We start from the raw sequence: 9,787 nt of genomic DNA, 5'->3' as shown, positions 1-9,787 counted from the left end.
GACTGTTTACTGTATGGCACTGTTTACATAGACTCTGTTTACTGCAAGGCTCTGTTCACATAGACTACTTACTGTAGGACAGCTTATATAGACTGTTTACTGTCGATTCGGCCACTGTTTCCATAGACTGCTTACTGTAGACCACTGATTACATAGACTGTAGGGTACTGTTTATATAGACTGTTTACTGCAGGGTACTGTTCATATAGACTGTTTTCTGTAGGACACTGTTAGCACAGACTTTGCTTACTGAAGGGCACTGTTTACATAGACTGTTTACTGCCGGGCACTGTTTAGATCGTAAGAAGTCTTACAACCAGGTTAAAGTCCAACAGGTTTGTTTCAAACACTAGCTTTCGGAGGTGTGGAAGGAGCAGTACTCCTCAAGCTAGTGTTTGAAACACACCTGTTGGACTTTAACCTGGTGTTTTAAGACTTCTTACTGTGCTCACCTCAGTCCAACGCCGGCATCTCCACATCAATGTTTAGATAGACTGTAGACTGTAGAGTACTGCTTACATCGACTGGGTTTACTGTGTGTAGGGCACTCTTTATGCAGACTCTGTTCATTGTTGGGCATTAATTACATAGACTGTTTACTGTCGGGCACTGTTTACATAACTGTTTGCACCAGGGCACTGTTTATATAGACTGTTTACTGTAGGGTGCTGTTTATATCGACTTTCTTTACTGTAGTGCACTTTTAGCACATACTCTTCCTGTAGGGCAATGTTTACGTAGACTATTTACTGTAGGGCATTGTTTACATAGACTCTGTTTACTGTAGGGCAATGTTTACATAGCATGTTTATTTTAGGGCACAGTTTACATAGACTGTTTACTGTGGGAAACTGTTTACATTGACTGTACAGCGTAGGGCATTGTTTATATGGAGTATTTACTGTTGGGCACTGTTTACAGAGACTGTTTTCTGTAGTACAACGTATACATAGCCTGTTTCCTGTAGGCCACTTTTTACACAGACTGTTTACTCTATGACACTGTTCATAAAGACGGTTTACTGCATGGCACTGTTTATAGAGGCTGTTTACTGTGCAGCACTGTTTACATAGACTCTGTTTACTGCACGGCACTGTTTACGAAGGCTGCTTACACGAGGGCACTGTTACTGTAGTGTACTGTGTATATAGACTGTTTAATATAGGGCACTGTTTATATAGACTGTTTACTGTAGGGCACTAATTACATAGACTGTTTTCTGTCGGACACTGTTTACATATACTAATAAATTTAGTGCACTGTTGATAGAGACTGTTTACTGTATTGCACTGTTTATATAGACTCTGTTTACTGTAAGGCACTGTTTACATGGACTGCTTACTGTCGGGCACGGTTTACATAGACAGTTTAATGTAGGGCACTGTGTACATCGTCTGTTTACTGTAGGGCACTGTTTATACAGACTGTTTGCAGCAGGGCACTGTACATATAGACTGTTTACTGTAGGGTGCTGTTCATATAGACCTTGTGTAAGGCACTGTTGCCATAGACTGTTTACTTTCGGGCACAGTTTAGATAGTCTGTTTACTGTGGAGTACTGCTTACATAGACTCGGTTTACTGTATGTAGGGCACTCTTCACACATACCCTGTTTACTGTCGGGCACCGTTTACATCGACTGTTTACTGCTGGACACTGTTTATATAGACTGTTTACTGTAGTACAGTGGTTACATAGACTATTAACTGTTGGGCACTGTTTCCAGAGTCTTTTTTCTGTAGTACCAATGTTTACATAGTTTACTGTAGGACACTTTTTATATAGACTGTTTACTGTCGGGCAGTGTTTATCTGGACTGTTTACTGTAGGCCACTGATTACATAGAATGTTTAATGTAGGGCACTGTTTCTATGGACTGTTTACTGTAGGCCGCTGTTTACATAGGCTGTTTACTGTAGCGCACTATTTATCTAAACTGTTCACAGCATGGAAATGTTTATATAGACTGTTTACTGTGCGGCACTGTTTACATCGACTCTGTTTACTGCAAGGCACTATTTACAAAGACTGCTTACAGTCGGGCACTGTTACTGTAGGTCACTCTTTACGTAGACTGATTACTGCATGGCACTGTATAAAAAGACTGTTTTCTGTAGGACACTGTTTACGTACACTATTAACTTTAGGGCACTGTTGATATAGACTGTTTACTGAATGGTACAATTTATATAGATTCCGTTTACTGCAAGGCACTGTTTACATAGACTGCTTACTGTAGGGCACTGTTTATATAGACTGTTTACTGTAGGGTACTGTTTACATAGACTGTTTACTGTAGGGCACTGTTTACGTAGACTGTTTACAGTAGGGTACTGTTACACTGACTGTTTACAGCGCTCCACCGTTTACGTAGATTGTTTACTGTAGGACACTGTTTATATAGACTGTTTTCTTTAGTGTACTGTTTACAGAGACTGTTTACACAGCACTGTTTACACAGACTGCTTGCAGCAGGGCACTGTTTATATAGGCTGTTTACTGAAGAGTACTGTTTATATAGATTCGGTTTTCTGTATGTAGGGCACTCTTACATAGACTCGGTTTACTGTAGGGCACTGTTAACGTAGACTTTGTTTACTGCAGGGCACTGTTTACATAGACTGTTAACTGTCGGGCACTGTTTGGACAGGCGGTTTACTGTAGAGTACTGTTTACATAGACGCGGTTTACTGTGTAGGGCACACTTCACAGAGACTCTGTTTGCTGTGGGAAACTGTTTACACAGACTGTTCAGCGTCGGGCACTGTTTATAGACTGTTTACTGTAGAACACTGTTTACAGAGACTGTTTTCTGTAGTACAATGTTTACATAGACTGTTTCCTGTCGGGCACTGTTTATATCTAATTTTTTCTGTAGGGCACTGTTTATAAAGACTGTTTACTGATGGGCACTGTTTATATAGACTGCTTACTGGAGGGCACTGTTTATATAGACTGTTTACATTCGGGCAATGTTTATATAGACTGTTTACTGTCGGCCATTGTTTGCACATAGTGTTTACTGTAGGGCACTGTTTTTTAGACTGTTTACTGCCAGGCACTGTTTATACAGGCTGTTTACTGTGCGGCACTGTTTACATAGACTCTGTTTACTGCAAGGCACTGGTTACATAGACTATTTACTGTAGGACACTGTTTATATAGACTGTTTACTGACGGCCACTGTTTCCATCGACCGTTTACTGTAGGCCACTGCTTATATAGACTGTTTACTGCAAGGCACTGTTTACATAGACTCTGTTTACTGCAAGGCACTGTGTACATAGACTGTTTACTGTGGGAAACTGTTTACTAGACTGTTCAGCGTAGGGCCCTCTTGATATAGACTATTTACTGTTCGGCACTGTTTGCACAGACTGTTTACTGTACGGAACTGTTTACATAGACTATTTGCAGTAGGGCTGTGTTTTTTAGACTGCTTACAGTAGGGCACTGTTTACATACACTGTTTACTGTAGGGCACTGATCTCATAGACTGTTTACTCTAGAGCACTATTTACTTGGACTGTTTACTGCAGGGCACTATTTACACAGACTGCTTGCAGCAGGGCACTGTTTATATAGACTGTTTACTGTATGGCGCTGTTTACACAGACTTTGTTTACTGCAAGGCACTGTTTACATATACTACTTACTGTAGGACACTGTTTATATAGACTGCTTACTGTATGGCACTGTTTACACAGACTCTGTTTACTGCAAGGCACTGTTTACATATACCACTTACTGTAGGACACTATTTATATAGACTGTTTGCTGTCGGCCACTGTTTCCATAGACTGTGTACTGTGGTGCACTGTTTATATAGACTGTTTACTGCAAGGCACTGTTTACAAAGACTGCTTAAAGTAGGGGTCTGTTACTGTAGGGCACTCTTTATATATACTGTCTACTGTAGGGTACTGTTTTTATAGACTGCTGACTTCATGGCACTGTTTACACTGGCTATTTACTGTGCGGCACTGTTTACATAGACTCGGTTTACTGAAAGCCACTGTTTGTATTGACTGTTTATAGTAGGGCACTAATCCCATAGACTGTTTTCTGTAGGACACTGTTTACAGACATTAATAACTTTCGGGCACTGTTGATATAGACTGTATGGCACTGTTTATAAAGACTGTATATTGCTAGGCACTGTTAACATAGACTGCTTACTGTCGGCACTGTATACATAGACAGTTTACTGTAGGGCACTGTGTACATCTTCTATTTACTTTAGGGCACTGTTTATACAGATTGTTTGCAGCAGGGCACTGTTTATATAGACTGTTTACTGTAGGGTGCTCTTTATATAGACTTTGTTTACTGTAGGGCACTGTTGCCATACACTGTTTACTGTCGGGCACAGTTTAGATAGACTCTTTCCTGTAGCGTACTGCTTACATAGACTCGGTTTACTGTATGTAGGGCACTCTTCACACAGACCCTGTTTTCTGTAGTGCAATATTTACATAGACTGTTTACTGCAGGACGCTGTTTTCGTAGACTGTTTACTGTAGGGCACAGTTTATATTGACTGTTTCCTGTCGGGCACTGTGTATATAGTCTGTTTACTGCAGGACAGTGGTTACATTGATTGTTTACTGTAGGGCACAGTTTACATAGACTATTTACTGTGCGGAACTGTTCACATGGACTGTTCAGCGTAGGGCACTGTTTACAGAGACTGTTTTGGGTAGGACACTGTTTCCTTCGACTGTTTTCTGTCGGGCATTGTTTACATAGACTGTTTAATGTCGAGCAATGTTTATATAGACTGTTTACTGTAGGGTACTGGTTATATAGACTGTTTACTGTAGGGCACTGCTAAAAAGACTGCTTAGTGTAGGGCACTGTTTATATAGACGCTGTTTACTGTAGAGCACTGTTAACATATACTCGGTCTACTGTATGTAGGGCACTTTTCACATATACTCACTTGACTGAAGGGCACTCTTCACATAGACTTTGTTTACTGTAGGGCACAGGTTAGGTAGACTGTTTACTGCCGGACACTGTTTAGATAGACTGTTTACTGCAGAGTACGGTTGGCATAACTCGGTTTACTGTATGTCGGGCACACTTCACATAGATTATGTTTACTGTAGAGCACTGTTTTCATAGACTGTTTACTGTAGGGCACTGTGTACATAGACTGTTTACTGTTCTATGAATAGCTGCATCTAACTAATTTATATCACCATATAATGAATTCCTTTCAACATTCATAATCCTTTGCAATCCGATCCAATATTTTGTTAACTTTCCCAGCAATAAGAATGTTTTAGAACACTTTATACTTATTAATCCTTTATGATATTTGTGAATATGATATGATTACAATGTTACCCATTCACAAAATTAGAATCACAAAATAATGCAGTGCAGAAGAGACCATTCGACCCATCGCGCCTGCACCAACGCATGAAAAACACCTGATCTGCCTCCCGAATCCCATTAGCCAGCACTTGGCCCACAGCCTTGAATATTATGATGTGCCAAGTGCTGTTTTGACGATTTGAGTCAAGCTGCCTCCACCACCCAACCAGGCAGTGCATTCCGAACCGTCGCCACCTTCTGGGTAAAACAGTTTTCTCCTCAATCAGTACTTTGATGTTTCTACTTTTTCTCTGTATATATTCGTGGGATGTAGATGTCGCAGCCAGATTTTAACAACAACCACTGAGAATGTTCTATTCATCATTACTGAGACTCGATTTTGTTCAAGATTTTAAGAACTGAATGTAAATTCCATTAGCTGTGGTGCTGTGTATTGAATCTATATCGCCAGTGCAGACAGCCTGGACCTCTCAATTTGTAGTTTAGTATCATTACGAGTACATCATCGTCTTTCCCTTGTGCACCATGTAGTTTCCACTGGAGCCAAAGCTGTTGCTTGTTCGGGTGAATAGAACCACGAAGAATGATGTGAATGTAACCATGCCACCGGAGAACAAGGACCTCTGTAAATAAGCGCGTGTTCACATACATAAACTTGGAGAGAATTTTGCAGTTCAGATTCCAGCCTACATTTGCTTAGTCATGGGATGTTCACTCTTTCTTCTAATCGAGCGTATTCACCGTCGCATTGTGAAATTAGTTAAATTGGAGTTTAACCTTTATTTCATGTGTTGATGATGTTATAAAACGTTTTTTACTGTCCTGATGTTTTTGGCAACATTTATATCGCTTCATTATTTCCTCAAATCTCTGCTCTGTTCTCTCGGCTCAAAGAGATTCACTTTATGTCTCCAACTCTGATGTTGGACTGGATTATTATTATTTGCGCTGAATATGTTGAACATATGTCTCTGGCTCAGCAAATATAATCGGAGATACAGGGGACTGATCAAGTTTCATGTTGATGAACAAAACAGTTCAGAAACATTCACTCACGATTGTGCTATCACCGATTGATGGTGAAGCGTTTCACATTCCCCAGTAACGAAGTTCAGTTCATCTGGCAGATCAATCAATTAATGGGTTGTCTGTACAATAAAATCATGTTGTCTATGTGTAGCTGATATAGCTCAATGTGACTGAAACAGGCGGATAACAAAATAATGAATACAGCATATGCAAAAGCCAATTCGGGCTGCAAATTGATGCCAGCTACCTGTATCATAATCCATTCAATCCCCTCACATCGCCTCATTCCCTTAACCCTGTAATGTAGTTTCGATCATCAAGTTCCCTGTTCTAAATACGAGTGCTTTCAACTTCCAGAACACATTGTCACTGAGAGTAGATGTCATTGCCACTCGCATAATAAAGTAAAGATATTCCTCATATGTCCCTGCCACTCTTGGCGAAGTAAAAAGCTATATCATCTCGCCTTTGTACCAGCAATAGTAGCAGCATGTTCTGTTGTTTACTTTATACAATGCTGTAATAATCGCGCCTCCCTCTCTCACGACTTCCCACAATCATTTCCCTTCAAGCGAAACAACCTACATTTCTCCAAACAAACCTTGTAGTTCCAAATGTATCATTACTTTACCTATTCTTGCAGACTTCGTCTCCACCCTTTCAAAGGACCATATATTCGTCCTACTTTGCGCTCACCAGATCTGGATGAGACACAAGGTATGGAGCAAGGTGAGTTTTTAGCAGCTTCCACATAACGTTCCCATTTTTAAACATACAACAGAGTTCCAAATATTTTCTAGTTAATCGCAGATTACATACGCGGTTCTCATTATTTGGACATGATAATCAATCGACATTCGTTCCATGGACTCTTTTACGTCCTGTGCCTGCCTGTCGGCATCTTTTCTCGTCATCTGTCGTCATTTTTAAGCATTTTCTTTCCATTTGCTTGTCCAAGTCAGTTTGTAACTGAATGGTATCATTCCACAAGGAGCTGTGGAATTTGCCTTAATTTGTTGAAGCGGTTCCCTGGTCAGAAGGAGCTGACTCATTTTCTATTTCCCTCTATAATAACAGGAGGGTCTTCCCTCATCGCCAAATCTTTTTTTGTTATGTACATTTAGATTACCGAAATATTTTTATTTCCAATTAAGGGACACTTCAGCGTGGCTCATCCACCTAACCTACACATCTTTGGGTTGTGGGGGTGAACCCCAAGCAGATATGGGGGGAATTTGCAAACTCCACACGGACAGTGACCCAGGGTGGGGATTCGAACCCAGGTTCTCAGCGCCGCAGTCCCAGTGCGGTCCACTGCGCCACATGCTGTCATAAAATCGTCAAACTTAACTGTATCCAATACTTCGGTAAAGGCCTTTACTCAGACTCTTCACTGCGATCGCGAGGGTGAGAGGCAGATGGACAAAATGAGAGACGGCATGAGAGGTTAATGGCAGGGAAAACAGAGAGAGATGAAGATATCAAGACGGAACTAAAAGGACAAAGAGAAGAATGCAAACCATGCACATTGAAGACGGCAGAGGAATGTAGCGATAAAAACACGTAGAGAGATAGCGTGAGTGTGGAATACAGACAAGTCACTCAGAGATTGATAGTAGAGCTCGAAAGAGTTACAAAGTTATGAGGTGGTGTTCAGACCGCAAAGGAAAATAGGAATGAGTAACGCGAGGGAGTAACGTGTCGTGTTAGACAAATAGAAGAAGAATAGAACGAAGACAGCTACAGAAATAAGACACACTGACTGAATTTAGCTCCAGTCAGAAGCTCAATTTGAATATTCTAAAGAAAAGCAGAGTATAGTTGTGTTAATTAATTTGACCGACATCAGACCACAGTCCAGATCAATGGTGGGCACGTTTGAATACGAAGCTCGAGACCATCCAAGACAAAAGTAGCGCACTTGATTGGAATGCCTTCCACAAGCATTCATTCCCTCTGCCACCTATACACAGTGGCAGCTGTGTACCATCTGTAAGGTGCACTGCAGAGAATCACCGAAGCTCCTTCTGCAGCACCTTCCAAACCAGTGACGTCTACAAGGACAAGGGGAACAGGCAGTCGGGAACACCACCAACTGCACGTTCCCCTCGTTCCTCCATTCATGATGGCCTACTGAACATCTCATTGGAATTACTCTCATCCTCAAGGATAGTTCCCCTTCGACACATTTCCCATATACCTCGTTCGCCACACCTGCTGTCACGGCAGTGTTTATCTCAGGTCTCAAAGTTACTGCTCGATCTGAAGTTTGGCCTGTAGTATTCTCCACTTCTGTTCCCATTTCAGAATACACTTTCTGATATCCAACAAGTCCCATGGACTTTTCCAACAACTTCCAATATGCTGAACAGACGTGCCGCACCTTATAGCAATGGGAACACCTCAGCTTTCGAGTCTAATCTCCACCCTAATTTCCTTCCAGCCTGGTCTGAGGATGCGATCTCAGAGCGTTGCCAGCTGTCCATTCCTTACCTTGGCGTCCTGCCTTATTTTAATTGTCTCACCTCCTTCCCTTTCAAAGGGGTGATGGAACAAAGATTTAAATTTATGGATCAGCTTATTGTCAGCCATCATTGCTGGCTGTCGGGCGGCCATAACCCTTTTGTCTTCAAGATGGATTCTGATCAGAGAAGGGCATGAATCATAGATTATTCCAAGAGAATGATTTCTGTCAGAGGCCCATAGGCAGTTTGATCCCCCAATTCTCCTTTCCACCTATTACAATTGCTCTGCTTAACCCTTTCACAGGGAACATAAGTCAGTCCCACTTATTTCCTGAAATTCAGAAACTTTTGGCGATTTGCGTCCGTAAGCAATCAGTGTGACCCGAGATCACCTGTTGTCCACTTTCAGTGGTGGCTATGAGCTGAGCGGTCTCACAGAAGGTTGCTCTCGTTTATAAACTTTCGCTAAGACTCTTTAACCGAAACAGCCGGGAACCAAAAGGACAGAAATTTAGCAACACCCCCACTTCCCCCCCCCCCCCCCACCCCCCCGCCACCCCCCGCCACCGCATGAACCACAGGGCCAAGCAACATGCCGAGGAACATGCAACCCGGCCGGAAAAGCAGCAAAACTGAGGAGAGCGATCCCTCAACTTTGGAGAAGGGATGACCCCGTGGCGACACGGAGCAGCGACGGATGACCTCACGGAATTTCCAGTGCAGACACAGGCAGATGTAACATGCTGAGTTTCATTCCCTCCGAGTTCCAGAAGCACAGGGCAACAATGCAGGTAGACGTCATGGCAGGCGTGGGGGCGGCAGTGGAGGCCGCGATGACCCCATGAAGGAGGCTTGAGGCCCAAGAGGTAACCACACGAGACCTCGAGAAAGTCGCCACACATCAGGGGGATCGGATTGCGGATCTGGAAGCCGAGGTGGCGAGGTTGGCC

The sequence above is a fragment of the Scyliorhinus torazame genome, chromosome 26 (genome assembly GCF_047496885.1).
Source record: "Scyliorhinus torazame isolate Kashiwa2021f chromosome 26, sScyTor2.1, whole genome shotgun sequence".
Taxonomy (NCBI): domain Eukaryota; kingdom Metazoa; phylum Chordata; class Chondrichthyes; order Carcharhiniformes; family Scyliorhinidae; genus Scyliorhinus; species Scyliorhinus torazame.
This window is presented reverse-complemented; position numbering follows the sequence as displayed.